The following is a 6,555-nucleotide window of genomic DNA, read 5'->3' on the forward strand; positions in this document are numbered from 1 at the left end:
TCTGCTCTTGAACTCTCCACGGACGACTTTGAGTTGCAACTTCACTCTTTTATTTACCGAGAAGTCGAAGGGGGTGGGAGGGGGGGGGGGGGGGGGGGGGGGGTCGGGACATTCGCAGTTGAAGGAGGATTCAGAACTCTGGGGAATTCTGTGTAACCTCTACAAACCATAGACTGTATATAATGATGGACGAGCCCCTAAAGTGGACTTGATCGCCCTCTGGTGGCTGGCTGTAGTACAAGTCTCCTCCATGTTAACAGATGGGACACTGACTGTAGTGCACTTTAGATGAATCTTCTCAAAGTTGGAATCTGCCATTTAAAGTAGCTCTTATCAAGTTGATTATTTTTTTGCGGTTAAGCTTGATTTTAATCGGTTATGATTAATGACACAAAAAAACCGGGTTGAATCGTCATGATTGACAGCTGAGACTGACTCCCAAGGTAGCTAACCTGAAGGTTGGCAGTTCAATCCCTGTCTCCCCCAATTCCGTGAGCTGAGGTGTCCTTGGGCAAGACACTGGACCCCCAGAATTGCTCCTGACGGCTGAACCAGCGGTGAATGACTGATGTATGATGGAGAACGTGCTGCACAGTGATGCACTGTATGAAACGGTGGAAGGCAAAGCTGTCCTGTGAAGATCTTTGAGTGGTCGTCAGGACTTCATCTCTGGATCGGAGCTGGAGATGCTACATGCAGATTTATCCAAAGTGCACGTGTCCAACAGTCGCTGCAGATATTCAAATGTTCAATGTCATTATGTGTTTCATTCATTTTCAAAGCCTCCTTAAACCTCAGTGACCTCAGTATGTGTTCTCTCCAAACAAGAGATCATTTCCAATCTGGGTCAAGTGGTGGTGTTTTGTCTAATTAGCACCAGTAGGTTAGAAAAGCACGGGGCTCACCTCCTGGAAGCAGCTTCACAGCCGAGGCCAAGGAAACGCCGACTGTATCTACCCAACAATCAAAGACTGTCATTTGCAGGTCGATGGCAACGTTAAACGTTATCACTCCAATAATTGGTGTAATTAATAATGTTGGACGTGACCTGGATGTGACACCTCAGAGGTCAAATCAAAATGAGTCACGTAATCTTTTCCCTCTTTTCTCACTGTTATTATCTTGTGTTCTCATCGGGCCTGAGCTGAAATCATGTGCAAATGTTAAGTAATAACAATAATGCAGCTGAAAGTGTAAAGTCATGTGAAAGGTCTGAGGTGTGATCTTGGTCAACAGCTGCTTCTGAATGTGAAGACTCATCCGGAGACTCAGGCAGGACGATTTGTGTTTTTGTATTTCAACTGCAAGGCCTTTCAAAGAGCTGGCATCGAGACACAAAGACACACAAACCACTGATGATATAAAATAAACAGCATTTAGATCAAGGGCATCAAGAGATCTTTATTGTTACTGTACAAGTGCAGTGAAATGTTGTGAGGAGCCGACTGTAGATGCTCATTAGTAACTCAGGAATAAAAAATTGAATTTACATGACAAGCTTAGACTAGGAAAACATTGAAATAGAAAAAAAACATTAATATATCTAGATAGAGGGAATTAAAACTAGGAAAAAACAATTCATAATAGAAACAATAGATGGTTCTTTAATATTAAAATACTAGGAATTAAAAAACTAATTAAATACAGGAATACAAACTAGGTACTTGATTTAATTTAATTTGAAGAAGAGAGACTCAGCAGTTCTCTGGATGTTTGAAGCAAGAAACTAAACGCAGTGATTGAAATCTCAGTTTTTATCTCTATACAAAAAATATAGAAAAATTCTCCCGTCTCAACAAAAATAAAAAATACTGAACACATCTGTCATACAGGGTGGAAACACACAAACACACACACACACACACACACACACACACACACACACACACACACACTCAGGGCTCATACCAGCAGCCTGTCCACTCAACAGAGAAGTGAGAGAGGCAGCAGTGGTTATTCTAGCTCTGCTGTCATTAATACCAGTATTACTGGGGGCTGAGTCACTGATGGTGGCGGTCACCACAGCTTGCCGGCTCTCCTGCTCACGTCTCTGCTTCAACAGGACACTAACAAACCTGCCGCCTCCGGTGAAGCATCCAGCACTGACACCAACCACCAAGGAATTAGTCAGTTACTGTGTCAGTCACCTGTGTGTGTGTGACACGGCCGTGCTCCACCGGGACAGAATTAACAGCCCCCCCCCCCCCACCCCTCCTGAAACATGAATGATGGTTATTAGCTTGGCTTCCGCCATGGGACCCGCACTTTGTGGTCATTACTTGTGATGATACCACCATAAACAATGGCAGCGTGGCGCGAGGCTAACTGTGACCGATAAATGTTTATGTACAACAGCATCGGTATTGGTCTGTTGTAGCTCAGTGGGCAGGGACATGTTTACCGAAACCAGCAGGTTCAAATCAGGGCCTACAGGTGTATGAAGATGGACGACATGACGGCAAAAGTGAAGCCACGGCCCCTGGTGGTTGGCTGTGGTATAGGTCATACACTCTGCCTCATCCATGTTAATTTACAGGACATGTTATTTTAAGTAGTTTCTTCGGGTGATCATTTTTCCAGTTAGTTTGGTTTTAAATTAGTAATTTGATGAATTTCAAAAATGAATTTCCAATTTATACGAAACGTTATATTTAGGGCACATGTTTGAGTGCATTACACCAAGTGTGTAACCAGAAATCCATCATAGACTTAGTGTTTATAGATAATTTTAACCGTAATGTTACGATTTTATTGTCAGTGAATTGATCCAAATCATTCCACTTCCAGATAACATGTAGAAACACATACATCCACCCAGACCCAGCTGCCCCCTTACATTAAAACAAACCTTCAATAATATGCAAAAAATTATGAATGCATATTTACATTTCTTCTAACAAAAGGGTCAGTTTTCCTTTTAGATGGATCTGATTCATAGCTTTTTATTTTCACTTCAAAGGGTCGTTATTAGTTGTACTTTGCCAAACTTATAAGTTCCAGTAAATTATTTTATTTCACTTTTATTCAAAACAGTGGTCAGGGTCAGTCAGTTAAAAAAAATCACATAAATATAAGTGTGGAGTATAATTTCCAATCAAAAAAATCTAAAATTGTGGAAGCTGCCAATATAAAACAAATTTAAACACCCGTCATTCTAACGTATGGTGAGTTATTGTAACGTGTGTAGATCATAAAGTGTGTTGTGCTGCTCTGCTGCCTCACAAACAAACACTGATGAAAACCTTCCTCCTTGAGGTGATAATTAATTCACAGTTTTTGAATATGATCACAGTTCCACTGAAATGTGATTAAAGCAGGTTTCACACGATGCTATAAAATACAGAACAGTTAGAAGTGATGAAGGTGAGTGAAGGGAGATGAAGCACCGTTCATGTCACGATGATGTTCACCTCCTCTCACACACTGACCCACACATCCCGATGTCCGGCACTTCATTGCAGGGACAGCATCTTTACAGCCCGTGGACAGATTGTGTGGACCGGTGGTTTGCTGAGGAAGGCGAGGGGCGGTATTCGTCTCCATCCCCTTACGTCAGTGGTCATAACGTTTGCCATTACTTCCCCTGCAAGATTCAATCACCAGCGCACAAAGCCGCGCTTCACGCACAATGAAAGGCGAGCAGAGTGAATCGCATGTAGAGTGACTCCGAGATAGCATTGTTCCTGGCTGCCATAAAAAAATCTATTTAAGGCAAATCTAATCTCCATAATCTTCTCTCCCTCAGAGGTGGTGAACGGTGATGGGGGGGGGGGGGAGATTTCCCATCCCAGTCCTGGGCGTCTGCTTGTCGGTGCACGGGACTCAAGGAAGTAGGAAATTGCCGGGAGCGAAAGGATATTAAACTTCAATTTGAGAACACTGATAAGGAGCGAGTTGGTGATTTATTTGGGACGTATTGTCATCTTCAACCACTGGACACAAGTATATTCACAAACACAACCCTACTGCTTGCGTTACAATTCTTTTCTTCCCTTTGTATCTTCAATCTGAACTGCAGGGGTAAATACCTCATGTCCTCACACGAGTTAGAGATAGAGGTTGTTGAGCGGAGATAATTTTCCTAGCGATTAGTTGTGGTGTAGCCTAGCAACTATGCACGAGTGTGTGTGTGTGTGTGTCTGTGTGTGTGTGTGTGTGTGTGTGAGTGAGAAGGGAGATGGAGACAGAAGACAGAGGAGCTTCCTATCTTTTCCTCCATTCTCCTTTTCTTTCTCCCGGCTTAAATGCTGTGGCCACTAAAGCGGCTCTGCACACCACCGCGCCCGTGCGTCATCCTGCAGCGTGTCAATGGGCCGGTGCGGTTCAGGAAGAGAAAGGGAGGCCCCCATCCCGAGTCCACAGCAGTGCATGAATTATTAATGGGTATAAATCCCAAACAGAGGGATGGGGCCGAGACTAATGTCCACTGGCAAGAGCTCCGTGGAGATGGGCAGCGTCTCAAGGATAAAGCTGAGCAGCCTGGCAGCCTCAAGCCACTCGGAGCACTCGATCACTGCAGTGGAGGGGACGCTCGGCAAAGATCGTCCTCACCGCCCCGATACCAGTTTGTTGAGGCTCTGAAGCTGAAATGAGAACTGCGGCAGGGGGACAAATTCATTGTAGATGTGTGATTTGCCCGTCTTTGGATTATCTGGGGGTCAGCCTCACACGTGCACACTGATCCAGATGTTTGACTTTTTCACATCTTGCTAACGCTGCTTCACTTTCTTAGCCAAGTGTCAAATGGTGGCTTGACAGTGCTGGTGACTCACAAACACACTAAAGCTCAAATTAACATGTCCATGTGTTATAAAACATGATAATAACTTCATATTAAATAGGAAATTTAAGACTATGACACATCAAAACGACAGAATGCTATAAAATCAATACATATTGTAAACCTTTAAATTCACACACTCAAAGATATCAGTTCCCTGCATGTACCTCTGCTGGGGGAAACTGAAAATATGAAAGAACAACTTGTCTCCCAATGTTTGAGGAAATGAAAACCAATTCCTGGATTAGCACCAAAATCTAACAGGTTCTTTTCCCACCTTCTACTAAATCTCATCAGACAGGGGTGAAAACATAACCTCCCCGGTGGAAGTAATTAATGTTAATGCATAATTAATAAGGTTGAATAACTCTCCCTGCGTGTGGGACTCGTGGTAATGCATATACAATAATAATAAGTATTACTACATATTAATAAAGTACGTGAATACTGATTCGGGAATCGATTACCGTGGCAATGCAAGCTTCGAGGCACTTCCGTCATTCTGTTCCCTTCTCACTGCCACGCTGCATTAGCATCACAGTGTATGAACGTGTGTGTCTGTGTGTGTGTGTGTGTGTGTGTGTGTGTGAGAGAGGAAGAGTGTGTTTGTGCTCTTATTTTTCTTCTGGCGAGCTTCAAGTGTCCTCTCAGGGATTCTTTGAGGGATTAGTTTGTGCTCAGGATTTAGGTTTAAGGTTAACTTCAGAGGAAGGATTTATTTGAGTCTAAGAGGTGGTTGAGAGGTCAGGGAGTGAATCGAACCAATTCATCTGGAGAAGTGTAGCAACACGGCATCTGAACGCAAACAGTTATTAATTGCTGACGCGTGGTTTGACTCTACACAAGCAGCTATACATCAGGTTCTGCCTTTTTCACTTGGCGTCTGTGTTTTTCTCAGAATCTCATCTGTGCCGAGGGAGCGGGAAGTGCATATATTTTTTTTGAAGAATCTGCTAAAACAAAGGGGAAAAGGGAATTTTGCTTCACCTGCTGTTTCTGTTAGCCGAGGAAAGCTCTCATATCCTCATGAAATGTCTCGGCACCTCAGGCGACCGATACAGCCCGTCCTCATGACTCATCATAATGAAAAATCTTCACGCCAAAAAAGTCTGTGCGGTATCGAAAAGAGGAAAAGTTTCATTACAGAAGTGAAATACCACTCGGAACAGTGGGCTCGGTTTTTCACACAATAATAAAAGCCGGAAATAAAAGTTCAAACTCACATGTGGATTGAAATGAAGTAATTAGCAAGGTCACAAACTCTGGTTGGGAGATAGCGTTTGTGAGAACGGGATCAGTTCTCATCATCGGTTTCAGGAAAATGAAAGAAGGCAATTTAAGGATTAAATCCTTTTTACTGCAGTTTGTATCTGCTGCTTAATTAAACAACTGTTAATGACTTAAATTCGTTTTTTAATATAGATCCTCATTAAGTGAGTAATGACACTTGTAGATAACCCTGGTTCATTACAGCGTAAACAAACAGCCCTATAATGAGAAGAGGTGTTAGACAGGCGTGGTACTACACTTTAAACTGTCATCGCACAACACAAACAAACAAAAACAAACACAAACAAACACAAACAAGGGAAAACATTTAATAATTTTTTCAGTAGAAATGACAAACTCACGCCTGCTGCTCTTTATCAACATGAGTCACTGCAGATTCTGAGAGAGACTTGACGTCTTCATGCCTGATGTCCAGTCACTGGTTCTCTCTGTGATTACAACGTCAACTCTGTCTGCTCTATTTCTACACTCGTCAGAGGTTTTAT

The sequence above is a fragment of the Pleuronectes platessa genome, chromosome 13 (genome assembly GCF_947347685.1).
Source record: "Pleuronectes platessa chromosome 13, fPlePla1.1, whole genome shotgun sequence".
In the NCBI taxonomy this organism is placed as follows: Eukaryota; Metazoa; Chordata; class Actinopteri; order Pleuronectiformes; family Pleuronectidae; genus Pleuronectes; species Pleuronectes platessa.